Source organism: Bemisia tabaci, chromosome 9 (assembly GCF_918797505.1).
Source record: "Bemisia tabaci chromosome 9, PGI_BMITA_v3".
In the NCBI taxonomy this organism is placed as follows: Eukaryota; Metazoa; Arthropoda; class Insecta; order Hemiptera; family Aleyrodidae; genus Bemisia; species Bemisia tabaci.
Window position 1 is genome coordinate 37,549,983 of NC_092801.1, and position 16,250 is coordinate 37,566,232.

Genomic DNA, 16,250 nt, shown 5'->3' on the forward strand with positions numbered 1-16,250 from the left:
ATTGCGGCAATTCAGGGCCTTGATTATTTACCTCCCGTCTGCTGATGTTAGATACGTCAAAAGCGTCCGCAGGTGGGGAACCAGATACTTTTGCCGGGGGCGCAGCGAAGTGGTTGATAAGGGCCAAGTGACTGATCTCCGTCCCACGGCAATTTGTTGAGGTTCGCGGATCTTGTCTAATCTCGTTCGAGAAACCAAAGTTCAAGGTTTCAGCTAATGCTCGGCAGGAGCAAAGTTTTGCGGATCTGATATCGAGGATTAAGGAGCCGGGATCCTCGGGAGGCCATCGTAAGTTAATTACGCTGTGAGATGGATTAATTGCTCGCTTTGAAAGGTCTGACATATTTCTAAGTAACCACACTGGCAAAAAAAAAACACATTGGATCTAGAGTCCAGACTCTTAAAACATCGTCAAGAAAAAGTACTCTTGATTCAATCAGAATCTAGCTTAATTCAAGAACCAAGCCTCTTAATTTAAGCGGATTTCGTTTTGATTCAAGCAAAAATCCGATTGAATCAAGAGTATTTTTTCTTGTCAATGTTTTCAAGAGTCTGGACTCTAGATCCAATGTGTTTTTTTCTCCGTTGAATGAAAACTTGAAGAGAAACACTTGCAAATTGTTTAAGGAATTTGATTTGGCAACTTCCGAAAGTTCGTCAGGCGTTTTTTCCCAGTGCGATAGAGTACATCTTTACTGCATTCGGTGACACTTTTAATGCCCACTACAAGTTACGTGTTATAGTAGAGCAAAGTTAATTTTATTTTTCTCTATGATAACCTCTGCTGAATGCACGGTTCCTTAATATCCACCCGTTAAATGCCTTCATAACTTTTAGAGAGCGTTTAAGTCCACTTCAAAATTGAACATACGAGGGGAAGAAAATTCTCGATCTTTGGTCATCTAGATGTCTCTTATTTAGAGTATTGAGATTTACGCAGCAAGACTGAATTAATCCGTAACAACAGGTTTGTCCGTTTTATGACTCCAAACCTCTTGTTAAGCAGAATTTACCGAGGGGAAGTCAATGACAAATCGTATTAACAACAGCTTTAAAACGAACAGACCTGTTATACGACAACAGCTTCATTTGTCCTCTTTATTTCCAAATAAAGTTTTCACGAGGAACATGTTCAGTCCATTTCGCTCAAGGCAAAACTGTCAAATCGTCTTTTCTTAGTCCAAGAACTGAAACAAGGTTGCGAAGTTGACTTTAAAAATTCTATTTTTGCACAAAAATCGTCGCGCCATTCATGGTAAGTTTGCAACGTTGAGATGCAGTTACGTTTTTTCGACTGAAAGTCGACGGAATGGAAAATTGAAAGGAAGATTTTGTATGAGGTTCGTACATTTTGCGAAAAGACCAGTTCACTATGAAAAACGAGGGAAAGAAAAACCTGTTTCCTTGATAAACAAATCCACCAGACTAGGGGAAAAAGATTGGGATCTCCAGGTTGGGTTGGACCTCGCCTCGGCTTTGGGGAGCTCTTCAAGGGACGTTTTCATTAGAGCGCGAGGCGGCGCGGCGCACATGACAACGAGTCTTTGGGTGGAGTGGAAGATGAAGTTTTTGACTATAACTGTTAATTTTGATCCTAATTTTGTGATAATTATAAATTTTACACACTGTGTCTGGAAGGAAAATTTGCGGTAAAATCGATGGTAAATCGACCACCTATAAACTTCTTGGTCCTGTATTAACGAAGAAATTGAACGTTCTAAAGATTCAACCATGAACTTGTTGAAAAATTCAGTTAGTGCAAAAAGAGGAAATCGTTTCTTGTAGAAAATGGCTCGAAAATCACGATGAACGCATGGGCAAGTCTAAAATATACTCCTAACTTTACAGTCCGCATGCAGTCAATATGAGTTTTTTTACGCTTCCCGCTTCGTAAGCGATATCACGCCTGACCGCACTGTGTTTGGCGCAATGCGTGAAGTATTCATGCAGTCTTGTAGGCGCTATACATTTCGCGCTGCCCGCTGCTGACCGCAGCGACCGCGCTGTCTTTGGCGCAAAGCGTGAAGTATTCATGCAGTCTTGTAGGCGCTAATATGTGTTACATGCCGACCGCCGCGCCGAGGGTTTCTCCTTTTCATCTCACGTTCTCGTCATCATTGCTCTCTGCGCCGCGCCGCGCCGTTCCAAATTCCGTGTTCGGTTTCTCTCTTAACGTGACAAATTAAAGGTGCTGTCTATATTGTACCACAGAGGGACGACAAAATTAGAGATATACTCTCAGGAAATGAGAGATTTTACAGGTGGTTAGAGGAAGCGTTCCTTTCATCCCTTGCGCGCCAGGATGCTATACGCAATATTCAGCATGGCCGACGCCAAACCGCCAAAACACACTTGACGAGTTGTGACTTTATCAACCGGCGTGATAAAATTTACATTATCCTTGCATTGATAAAGCCCATACTGCTTTTTCACGATTTGCGCGCGAATTGCGCGAAAGCGTCAGCCATGTTGAATATTATGTAGCATCCTAGTGCGCAAGGGTTGAATGGAACGACTTCTCCTACGAAATGTCCACCTGTGCCGTAGTTTGAAGCGGAAAGCTGAAAAAACGCATATATCTCACGCAGATTGTGCACTTAGGAACTTATGACATGCTTTCCCGATGTGCTTCTCCTGATTTTTGAGCCTCTTTCCACAGAAAACAACCCCTCTTTTTGCTCCAGCTGAAGTTTACAACAGGTCCATTATATATTTTATTATAGGGAGTTTCTGTAAGATAATTTTGCGGAAGAACCTATGGAGCAACTTCTAAACCTCTGAGTTCTGAACTGACGAATATTTAATCTTTTAAAGTGTCTACAATTTGTCCAACCGCTCCTATGCTTACATCACTGTGCGGCGCGGTGACGCGCAGACGCAGGTCGCTAAAAGAACAATAGTGGAGGGCGAGGTGGTCGGTGGAGAATCCACCTGGACAGTGGTCGACGCCAAAAAGATGACATTAGCGACGACAAATGTGCAATTTATCGGGACTTGTTAGCATGTGGTCTGGTCTGCCACAACCGCAGTAGAGTTTCTTTGCCGAGGAAACGTTGAACATCCTATGTTTCGTCTGAGAGGAGAATCTGGTTGGGTGGTTTCTGTTAAAGATTCCTAAATTCGGACCCCCGCCCCAACTCCCACCCCCAAAATAACCAGAATAAATGAGTTTTCCCCTTTTTGACATTCTTTTTTTTTTATTAGTCTTTTTTGCTGTTATATATTTCCTCTTTCGCTCCCTCTTTTCTCTCGTATTTTTCTTTCGTTTACTTTTTCCCTCTTGTTATTCGTATTTTTAACCTTCTTTTTTTCCACCGCAAATATTTTATTTAGGTTTTTTCTCTTGTACTTTCAAACTTCTGATTCACCGTTTAAAACAAGCTGCCTATTTTATACAATGCTTTTTAATGTCACTATGTGGAAAAATGCATGCGATATTGTTGACCAATCTTTTTAAGTACCAACTTTATTGTTCGTGTGCGCCGCCGTAACGGCTTTGCCGACGAGATAACTGCCGTGCTAAGCAAGAACGTCTCATGAACCATCTGACGTTGCCTAATTTCCTAGGAAAAATTACGGATTTTCAGAAGAATTTATAAATATTTCTTCTCTAAATTTTCAGAGGATTTCGATCGTAATTTGATCAGCTAAAAAATCTGAAAATTTCGAGGAAAAATATTCCCAACTTCCTTATAGAATAAATGTTTTCTGAGAAGAAATTTGGCAACATCCGAAAGCTTATACGGCGTTTTTACGAAGCGTTGCGGATAAGTATCGTATACCGGGACTTGAAAAGATAGCGGGCGTATGATCAGTCACGAGATCTGCAAGATCACGGCTTGGACACTCCATTTCACTATAGGGGTATCCGCGATAACGGATCATTATGATCAAAAATACCGAAAGAGGCTAATTGGCTCACCGTAGAAAATAATCTCGGTCCAAACCAGGTTGCTCACAATTTTAATCGCAGATATCAAATAGCGAGGGATATCACTAATTTATCGTTTGTAAATGTTTTGCTTTGAAGCCAATAAATTCCTCGTTTCACTCATGGAAGAACGTAATTCAATTTCAACATTGCCAGATTTTATCGTGCTAATTACATTTTTACCAGGAGTATTTCTAACTGAAAATTTCACTAATTTTTCGTCTGATCCCATGCAAAAATCAGACAAATTTTCGACGAAAATTGTGCAGGATTAGTTTCATCAAAAATTGAATTATTTTAGACAATTTTGCATCTTTGGAATGGACTTACTTGCTGCGTGCGGGAAAGGACGAATTGGACGTATTTCTGCCAAACAGAACTATCTGCATTAAGACATGAGCCCTGAGACCCTTAAGAATATATGTATAACAGAGCTCACGTCATAATGCACATAGTTCCGTTTGGCAGAAATACGTCCAACTGTGTCTCATAGACTAGAAAATAGACCAACATTAGACAAGACAAGCCTTCTGAGAATGGAAATCGTCTCCCATGGGGTGGATCGCGTAACAGTCAAGAGGCGTACCTCTAGTACTTGATAATTTCAAAGAAAAATGCCCAATTTGGCAACGTTCAAGTGCTTATACGACGTTTTTCCTTAGCACGGCCGTTAACGCGCCCGGCGAAAGTGCATTTCGCCTCGGGCGTCGGGAAAATTTGCATGAGGACGGGGATAATTCAGCTCAATTTGCGTCATTTTCACTTTTAGCGGCTCTGGTGCTTGCACTAGAGCTGCTATTCCGGACGGTCCCAGCTGGGGAGTATCAATGCAGCATGTTACATTGTAGAGACCGCGCGTTGGTTGATGGGAATCGGCGCCATTTTCGGCTATGTTCCTTGTCATGACTTTATTTTATTGCATACTGTTTTATTGTTAGTCAATGCTATGTTGTGTATTGTATTTTTGGAATCATGGTGATACAGTCAACAATTCAAAACTTGTTTGTGCTTTTATCTCGTGATGGAAAAAATGTACTTTACGTTCAAAATTTGAAAATTTGAATTTTAAAGTTTTCGCGGTTAAGGAAGCTTTAACCACTGGGTTGGAGCTTCCTAGTCATTTACTCGATATCAGCTGATAGCAAACAAAGGTTACCAGGGAAACCGTAAACGTCTAACAACTATCGTGGCCATTGGGGCGATTATTGAAATGATATCGACTTTATGTCGCCGCTTACGACAGGACATAGCCCTATCTTAACTGTGTAATATATCGCAATTCGATATTGTTTTGATTTTTAAAAGGAGCAATTCATTCATACAGTTCCGATTAGTTTTGGCGAACGGGCCCTTAGCCTGCTTAGTACGTATAATCCCAAAACGCAGGAAAATAGATTGTAGGAAAATATTTGCATCGGAAAATCGTAACAATTTTCCCCTAGATGTCTTCCATTCCGGGTACATATTTATTGAAAACGGCGACTTTTTCAACAGTCCTATTTTTATCTACAACATCTAAGTGGCCCTTCATAATCATTTAATTTTGGCCCCTGGCCAGAAAAAGGTTCGGAAATTGCAGTGATTTTGCCGAAAATGCTGAAGTAAGTAAATTTGGGCATTTTTTTTCCTTCTTCAAACTCTGTGGAGAAGCACTTCTCCTCCAGTACATCTATTTTTTTACTTATCTCTCGCAAGGTACATTTACAGAAGGTGTGTTCCAGTATTAACAGTTCAGATTCGTTGTTTTTTTATTATAACGCTTATTTCGGAAAGCAATTATTACATTGTTCAATTCTACTGACTTTCAACACTCGATTATACTCCCGGCAAATTCTGCAGCAGCGTTTCAAATGTTGACTCTAATGCTTCCAACAGCCATCCGATGTCTAAGAGTTTATTCCTAGATTTAGGGATTTTCCGGAATTTCCAGGGATTTAGGGATTTTTCAGGAAATCTAGGGATTTTTTTTTGATGAGGTAAAGTTACCAAAAATCAACTTTTTAACCTCAATTCTAGCTTCGACAATCGAAAACATTTTTTCATCTATATTTTGTAGGCCTTTTTGGCAACACTATTTTCCCCGCAAATAAGCCGGAAATTAAAACGATTGCGTCCTTCGATGTACTTGACATTCAACTGCATTCAACCTGTTAATAATAAGAAATCAACTAATATTCTTTCATTTTATTGGTCTGGATTAGCACTGCTTTCAGAGAGCGCCAAAATTCAAACGAGCCAATCAGATTTAAATATTGCAAATCGCTACATCGAATGACATCATGATTCTTCATAAAAAAATGGCGCTTTTTGCAAAATCTAGGGATTTTTTAAGTATATTTGAGCAAATCTGGGGATTTAGGGATTTTTAGCGAAATCTAGGCATTTTTTTTCTTCCCCGCTAGGGATTTAATATCGGAAGACTGGCTTCCAGTATCGTAGCGTTGATCGTCGCTGATGTCGAAATGGAACCTAATGCCGGACTTACTGTAACACCTCCATTCCTCAATTCCGGTGAGGAATACGTCTCTACCCTTAACTCAATATAAATATACAAATTGATAAGTGAGTGCTTTAGTCTCCTGAAAACAGAATTGCGAAACTTAAAATTGGAGAAAAATGATGAGTAAATGAAAAAATGGAACCAATTGATGGGATATGTCGCATGCCATTCTGACACAAAATATGGCGTCTATCGAATCACCTTAACTAAATAAAATAACCAAATTTTCAACTCTCAAACTATCAACTATCAACTATCAAAATTCAAACTATCAAAATTTCCAACAATGACAAAAATGATTGTAATATACCTATAATGTAATGAAATATACACGCTCTAATCATTTAATTTGTATTACCTTTATGTTATGTACCTACATGTTATACTATTTTTATAATAAATTTTGCCAACATGCTTTTCAATTCAGTCTACAACATTTCATTCCGACGTGGCAATAATGATTTATAATGCCCCTAAACATTAAAATGAATTACAATAGTAATGCCGCATTATAATGTCGTATTATACATCGCAACGATTCATGTCCTACTGATTATTGATTATTGTAAGATGAATTCTGTTTTCTCTGATTGTATGTTTCATACGTGCGAAGCAAGTACGGGTCACTAGAAACGTGGTTCGTACGGGTGGCTGATGAAATTGATCTTCGAATACCTTTTGATGAGCTAGGGAAATGGAACCATCTGCATCTCATGGACAATAAATAGTTGCCGTAATTAAGGTCATCCCGTGATTAAGGTGCCGTGATTTAAGTCATAAATTCTTCATCTAATTCTTGATTCATCTCCAAAATGTCTGCTAAAGCTTTCATGCGCTTCTCCTCGTATGCATGAATGAGCAAATTGGGTATCGAACAAGCGGACACTTTTTGAAAATTTAGATGATTCTGGACAATATCGTACAGAAGTCCACGAGCTGCAGATAGAACCATTACCTCTAGCTCATCAAAAGTTATTCGAAGATCATTCAACAACCTCTTTGACAAGTTGCAAAAACTTTTCGTTAACAATGGTGTCACACGGTACTAGGAATATTTACTATTTAACGAACCTTATATTTCCCTGACTCAGTCCTAAATTATAGAAGTATGCGTTACTTTTCCAGCAATCCAAAAAAACAATTATACAAAAAACCAATACCTACACTTTCAGATATAAAAATGCAAATTTTTTGCAGCCTCGCTAAACGACTTATCAACCAGAGATTTTTTAGGAAGCGGACCTCCAAAGAGCTTTCAAAATTAAAAGTATACAACAAGTGATAATGCCATGTATTCGCCATATCAAAGCCCAATACACATTTATACACCGGCTACGTAAATCTGCTAAGTTACAAAACATGAATCGACAGTTGTCGGATTGTACATCAATGACAAAATGTGTCTAGGCCCTCATTCTTGACTACAACTACTGCCCCCAGAGCCGCTCTCCGACGCCAATGCGTTGGAGCTTCCTGCTTGTTTTTATCTCTTTTCGCGGTGTTGCCGTGGGCGCGCGGCTAAGTACCGTCCTGCCAAAATGTCAACGGCCCGGCCTTGCCTTCCCGCACCCCGTAATTAAAATCACAGGCACCCGCCCGCGGAAGGCCCCAGCACCACTTTCTTCCATCCTCGAAATTCCGTTAGGTGACTCCGGCTTACACCCGACGCGCGTAATTCGTATAATTTCCCTTGATATCCAAACTCCGGGCGTTAAGGAGTTATTCCGTCTGTCATAACAGTCTGACGCGCGCATAATTTATCGCCTCTTATCAGTGCCCTTGTTGCCAGCTGGAGCAACCGATTTATATATTTCTCTTGAAGATCAAACTTTCAATTCGTTGCTTTGATGAAAATCAATGCCACAGAGGACTGAAACCAAAGAAAAAATGTGTTGCTTTATGCAATGCAAATGCAACAAAGGGTTAATGCAAAGGAGGAATGGTAGCTCTTGATCTAATGTGCAGAAGTGTTTCGCACGATGAATTCTTGCAACATTCACCAGATTTTCCCTCTCATTTGGACTGCACTTAATTTTTTTGAGAAAACGACAATATGAATGAACACTGAAAAAAAGATTGGTACAATTTACCATTCCTTCACGCTGTATTTCACACAGCGTCAATGCAGAGTCAATTCTGCCAGAGGAAAAGTAAATGTTACCATAAACTGGTACAGGTAACCATCCCTCTGACAGAATTGACTTGAAGGAATAGTGCATTCTACCAATCTTTGTTTTATAAGTGAACGCGAAATATGTATTTTTTTTTTTTTAATATTACAATGATTTTTTTTTAAAAAAAATTAAATTTTGCAGAAACTAAGCCAAGATACAGCACCGTTATTCAAGTTTATGCTCATCTCCTTGATCATCAATATCACTGTAACTTTTTCAGTGGATAATGAGCTCTGTAATCCAGAGTTATACTCGACAACGATGGTGGTCATCGTATTTACGACCACCTCCGCTAGGTGCGACTTCTCTAACGAGTACGATCTTCACACGTAACCGCGTATCTCAACTTCCAAATAAGCCCCAGAAAGCATGCGTTTAAAGGTAAAACAAGGCTCACGTGGAAATTGAGATACGCTGTTACGGCATAGGAGCGACGACGAGTGCTGGATGTCCGCCTTCCAGTCAAAATCTGGAGACCCGTCCACATCGCGCCCGGCAGCGCGTAACTTTGAGCTGATCAAAAATTAAAAATGCATGAAAAAGAGTTATGCTCTTCCGATGAAAACGAGCCCGCTCCATCCTCCTGATCGGTGTTGTCAATTCTATTTAAAATAGCCCAAATTTTGAGGGAAATATTCATCGTGGTTTCGAGAGAGTGCATGGTCCCCCTATACTGCTGTGCTAAGGAAGAACCCCGTAAGAGCCTTCAGGCGTTACCAAATTTTCTCTGGCAAATCACTAATTTTCAGGAGAACTTTTGAATATTTTCTCGCCAGTTTCTCAGTTAATTTCGTTTGTAATTTGGTCTAAAGTGTCTGAAAATTTCAAGGAAAAATATTCATAATTTTTCTCACAAATAAACATTTTATTCATTTAAAATGTAAGACGCGACGCCGTGAGTCGTGAACTCGCAATGCTCTGCTCTAGTTTGAAGCAACATTACAAATAAGACAAACGCAAAAAAACACAATATGGAGATAAAACTAGGGAAAGGATGCACGTTAATGACGGCGCAGAGATACAACTATTCGTACTTGATGGACGTCCGTGCTGAAGGCGCGATGACGCAAAGCGTGAGCTCTCAATGCTCTGCTTTATGCTGTCAATGAAGTATCGCTCAGATTCGGGAGAAAAGTTAAAAAAGAGGTCCGAACACATCTCTCCTACCTTCGGCTGTATTTCTCACGTAGTGCTTGAAGCACCATTACGAATAAGACAAACGGAAACAAACACAATATGGAAAAAGAAGGAGGGAAAGGATGCGTGTTTATGACGGCGCAGAGATACAACTTTTCGTACTTGATGGACGTCCGTGTTGCATTTGAAAAATTGAAGGCGCGATGACGCGAAGCGTGAGCTCTCAATGCTGTGCTTCACGTTCAATTTTGCAATTTTTACTCCGTGCGATCAATAAACTTTGAACCTGAAAATATCGTAAACTTGTGCTGATTTGCCAAAACTTTCTGAACCCCTCTCCACGTAGGGAATGCCCTACCAGGAAATATCACATTACGCCCCTTTAACCAGCCAAGGGTCTACACGCTCTCAGATGCGAGCCAGTCCGACCCTGGCAATAAGTTTAAATAAACTACACAATCACCAAAGTATATAAATACAACCAAAAAAATATAAGAAAAAGAGATACAACCTATTTCTTAGTCTAAAGATAAGTCAGCAAATGCACTTGATGTACCAGTTTATCTATTTTCCTTCAAATCGAACAAAACATTTTCCAGCCAGCTCTACATAATACAACGCCATTTTGCGGCAACGCATCTCATCAAAATCTTCTCTTTTATACTTTGCTACAGAGAATTTTGTAGATGCATTTAGTTTTATGCAGTCAAGAGAACCATAAATTACTTTTGTAAAGCAAGAACCGCACCATTTTGTAGTAGGAATATTTGTTAACGTAGTTGGACCCTGCTCTTAACCGACTGAATAATTTTCAAATATGAAGTAGTTGGGAGGACGGAAAAGCGTTTGAATATCACGTTTAATTTTTTTCTTCGCCGGATCTGATTCAAATCCACTTCTGACCAACCTAAATCATCGTCAGGTCCAGTTCATATGACGGATGACCTATTCGAAGGCGCAAAACCTGACGCGTTACCTAATGAATCGGGACGATAATGGATTAATGATCCGACAAGTAGGCGGCTTAGTGTGAACAGTTCGACAAGAAAAATGACAATTTACTGCCCACTCTAAAAGTAGGAGCATGAATTCACTTAAGAATTTTGCGCTTGTTCTAAACAAACATTAGTTGAGATGGAGTCAATGGTACCACCAGAGTGTTTTTCCTCGCGGAATGCGAATTGTGACCGCCCACGTATAATATTTCCTCATAGTCTGTGGTAGCTAAATTTCTAGTGCCGTCTGTAATGGATCAAAATATCAAATTTCGACGAACAAATGCCTCTGATTTCCTTTTTGTTGCTATTAAAAATTATACATTTGCAATGCCATCCCGTAACTATATAGCTCTGAATACGGTAGGTCAGGATTTTAAACATGTCAAACCCCTGTTTAATTCGGTCTAAAAACTACGTGTATGGAACTACAAACTTCCATAACTTCAGCCAAATTTGACATTTAAAAATTGTCAAATTTATCTGGACAGGATAGTACCTCCGGGCTGGAATTCAAATTTGATGCAAGTACATTAAACTCCTTACTCATCTAAAGTGGTTTGAAAAAACAAAATATGAACGAAAATCGGACTGCGTTTTGCAATCTGGAACCACAATCTCTGGCTCCTAAGTAAAAACACTCATCCGCATCGGGAAACCAATCGAACATATGTTGTTTCTATGATGAACCAGATATCGTAGTTTCTATTCGCAAAATGCAGTCCAATTCTGCCGTGCTTAGGAAGAAAGCCGTATGAACCTTCAAACGTTGCCAATTTTCCTCCGATAAAAATCGAATTTACCAGGAAAATTCTGAATATTATTCTCCGAAATTTTCAGACAATTTTGTACGCAATTTAATCTAAGGTAATTGAAAATTTAAAGGAAAAATATGCTGAAATTTCTTCAAAAATACATGTTTTATCGAGGAAACTTTGGCAACTCTCGAATGTTCATACGCCGTTTTTCCTTATACACACACTGGAAATAAAAACACATTGGATCTAGAGTCCAGACATAACATACTCTTGATTCAATCAGATTTAAGCTTAAATCAAGAACCAATCCTCTTAATTTGAGCGGATTTCCTTTTGATTTAAGCTAAAATCTCATTGAATCAAGATTCCTTTTTCTTGTCAATGTTTTCAAGAGTCTGGACTCTAGATCCAATGTGTTTTTTCCCAGTGCAGAATTAGACAACGTTAAGTGCAGTTAAGCTCTGGTTTAATCCGCTCATCTGATCGTAAGCTTTGCATTTTTAAAATTTTATCGATAAAAAATCGATATTTTTTCTCCTCTTTTCATTTGGCAATGCTAGACCCATTCGACAGTCCTCGCCGTTGTCCTCATAGATTTATCAACTTTTCAACGGTCCCAATCCGGTCGGCCCGTCGATGTTCAGCCCACGTAGCCGCTTTAATCCCAACAATTGAAGTCGCAGATGGATGATGGATGTCGTTGTCGGCACAGTCCAGGCACTCTATCTCTATCTCCAACTCTTTCTCTATCTCCGTCATCGATGTATCGACAGATACGAGGGCTGCCGACAGGGAAATTGAGTCCCAAGCTCCGACCAGTGGATCGATTTTTGAATCGTTATCGATGAATATAAATAATCAATTGATCGAATAAATATTGATCGTGATCGATAAATAGCATTGCCAAGATAGGGACCTATCGATTAAGTTCATTCGATAATGATTCATTAATCGACCCGCAGACGCGATTTCACCGGTGACGCCGATCGCGTCTCGTAGTATTACCAACTTGAGTGTTGCCTGATCGATACAGCTTACGGCTAAGCGTAGTTGCACTAGAAAAGAAAAGTCGCTTGGAACTGGAGTACAGACTCTTCATAATGTTGACAAGAAAAAATACTCTTGATTCAATCGGATTCTTCCTTGAATCGAAGAGCCGAGCCTCTTGATTGAGGCGGATTTCCTTTTGATTCAAGCGAAAAGTCCGATGGAATCGAGAGTATTTTTTCTTGTCAATGTTTTTAAGAGTCTGGACTCTACATCAAAGCTAATTTTTTTTCCCAGTGTGGGCCGCGTTTAACAGAAACAAACCAAGTCACATTAGCTATTGCCAAATTTAACGTTGCGATTTATTATTTTATAAGAGAACATTTTTTGCAATTTTAGAATTAGCTTCGTAGTATGCAAAAAAACCCACTGAAATTTTCTTAACAATACGCACAACCGCTTTTATGTAAAAAATTAAATTGCCCAATTAAATTACGAAATAACTGATGTAACTTGGTTCCTTCCTGCTCAATGCGGTACAGTTATATGTATATATGAGTCGCTTTTACAGCACTCTTTGGCGCTTAACGACGCCTAATCGCCACAAAGCTCGGTTTTCCCACAGGTCATCAGGGAGTTGACACTCCCTCATCTCGTTGAACACCTTCTGTCGCCAACCTCTCACTGGGCGTCCCCTACGTCTCCTCCCAGGAGGAACCCAATCAAGCATCTTTTTTGGCAGCCTCTCTTCCGTCATCATCCTATTAACATGACCGTACCAGACGAGTTGTTTGGTCATGATGTCGAACACGATGTCATTTTCGACTTCCATTATCTGCGGTACAGTTTTCCTTGTAAATTACTAGGGGGCAGCCCCTGGTCGCCTTGCGGTCGAGCATCGAGAGGACGCTTCGCGCCGACACACTTTACACAGTCTCGCCTCTTTAGTTACATTTCAAAAACTCAAAGAGGTGAAATTATCTATATTTACTACCTGTCGGTATAACGTGTCGGTATAACCGCTAAAATTACCCAAAAACAACATGATTAGGAGCTTGGATGCGAGAAATTTACAAGATTAAATATCGCACTGATGCCATTTTTGTGAATCGCAGCTAATAAGCAATTACAGCCGTACAGCGATACGCTTTTTTGGAGACTTTAACGCTGAGGCAGAAAAAAACAACTAAAACGTTGGTTATCGCTCTGGAGTTTTGAACCACAGCTCGGCTTTTTATGGCCAGGATTTTTATCATAGATATACTGATTTATAGGGGAAAAACTCATGTTCTAGGGTTTAAAAATGGTTTTAATTACTGAAATTGAGCCATCGATGCTACGGCAACCGCGGGCGCGCGCTGTGTCGCCAGGGCCGCGAAACATTCGGCCGTTGAATGCGTGGGCCGAACCGTCGTCGCGTTACCCCTCCCCTCTCCCCGGTTAAAGCACAGCTAACGCACCGAATCCGACGTTGCCAGATGAGCCCGTAAGAGGAAACTTGCTGGTGGTGCGCTTAACACCACCTTTTGCTGTCCGAGAGCAAAAAAGAATCGGGCATCATCCCGAAACAAATATCGAGTATTTTTTTTTTTTTTTTTTTTTTTTATTTTTTTTTTTCACAATGTTGATAACTTTTAGGGCTGATGAACAAAAGAAACTTTACTTTTTCACTTAAACGCAATGTACGACATACAAGATATCCCAGGAGTTAACTTGAAACTTCCATAACGCCATGAATTGCAGCTTTCAATGGCTAAATTTTCTTTGAAGCTAATTCAGCGATTGTGTTAAAGTATGTCTCGCCTTCATAAAGCTTTGTATACCAAACGCGCACCCACGTGTTAAAAAAGTAGTATCAATCAGACTTCGATATTATTCACGGAGCAAGGTCATTCAAAACATCATTGACTGGAAATCTCTTTGACTTTTCTTTGAATATAGGCATTTCAATATACGGAAGGACCTCTTGAGAGAGTTTCAAGATCAAAGATGTGCCTAAGAATTACGGTCTGGGACTTTCCTCACAATTTTAGGTACCTGTTTCAAGTGTATCGCAAGTCCCCTGCACTTTTCAAATATTGCAATCACTATAAAAAAGACTAGAATGTTGCAACAATGCTAGGGACCGGTCACATGGTATGGCGGGGTGGGTGCGACAAGGCGCACCTATATCTCATAGTAGATAATTTGACTTAAAGCAATGGTGCCAAATTTACGCAGGATCATGGATTGTCCTTTTCCACCTTTATTCGTGATCCCTTGATCGGAATATCACATATCAGAGTGCTGATAACCCCAGCCCTGCAGAATTTATCCGATGAAAATCTTTCTAAAGATTTCTGAAGTAGTCTGCTTCTCAAATTTTCAAACTTTTTTCACAACATCATGGATTTTTGGAAAATTCAGCGGTTTATATCAGAATTAACGCTTCTCTAGGAAATTGAAGCATAACGAGGAAATTTACGGCAGTTTCTCATTCAGAAGCGAAAAGTTTCCCATAAATCCTCTTAGCGTGAGCTCAATCATTTTTTTCAACCATCATAATGCAATGCCAGTTCTTCGGTCGTCATGAGAGTATAAAATCAAGAGAGTCGCGATGACTAAAGATTATTACATGTAAAAACCCTGCATATTGTCTTCTTGATAATCGTAATGTTTTTTCATCAGCTTCCATATATCTAATTAAAGCCTTTACAGAAACCTAGAGGGAAAATGAATTCCTCGACGAAATTTTGAGAATACTTCCCTCGCCGAAAAAATTAAATTACCGATTTAATAATTTAATTGCTAAAAAAAGTGACTGCAATATATTTCAAGGTAGATTTCACGACTAAAAAATGCTACTTTAACCACTATTGTAAGCTAATTTACCCACGGGGGTGGTTAAAGTAGCATTTTTTTGTCGTAAAATCTACATTAAAACATTGTAATCACTTTTTTAGCAATTGATTTGTTAAATCAGCAATTTAATTTTTTCCGTGTTGGAGACTTTTCCGACTATAAATTCCCGTATTTTCATGCGAACAGTCGACAGTGGCCAAAGCAGAGACGCAGGGCCTGGCATTGGGATGGGATGCGGCTGCATATCATTACCCCTCTGGACTCAGGTCCCGGGTCCCGGGTCTGAAGTTGACTGCGCTCTCCAGCTCTCTTAATAAATAAATAAATATTTATGATACATTAATATACTCTAGTTAAGATAATAATACGTGCGATGACTTGACTCTCTGCCGCACTTGTGAGCATCTGACGTACGATCACAATCCAGCCCCCTTTCCCACCCCTTCTTCTAGTTCCAAGTTGTGTTCTTCCCTTAAGTGTTTGTGCGTAGAGGTAGACCCGCGTTTGGCACCGCGAATGACTTTTCTTAAATTTGCGATGAACCAGTAGACAAAGCACAAATTAAAACATCCTGGTAAATGTTTCCTGACAAAAATTTTACGTAGAAACCAAAGAACCAAACTATACTGCCGTGCTGAGGAAGAACGCCGTGTGAACACTCGAGAGTTCGCAAATTTCATTCGATAAAATGTTAATTTTTGAGAAAAGTTATGAATATTTTTCCTTGAAATTTTCAGGAACTTCAGGTGAAATGCGCAATTTGACTCACGTAGACTTTCGTTCTTTCGTGAGTGGGATCGAGGTTTGAATTTTCGCACCATGAAGCACTAAATAACTTGGTTAGGAGTTAATTCACTAATTTTCTGTGCGCGGATCGTGTTCTACCTGAAATTTTGATTTAAGAACATGTATCAGACTGCTTAAATT

At 39.7% G+C, this 16,250-nt stretch overlaps 1 protein-coding gene across 5 annotated transcripts in view; it reads left to right on the plus strand.

The window, feature by feature from the left end:
• The window catches only part of Sema5c (Semaphorin 5c), a 232,364-nt gene that overhangs the window by 140,755 nt on the left and 75,359 nt on the right, over positions 1-16,250 (plus strand). The gene's annotated exons all lie outside the window — the stretch shown is intronic.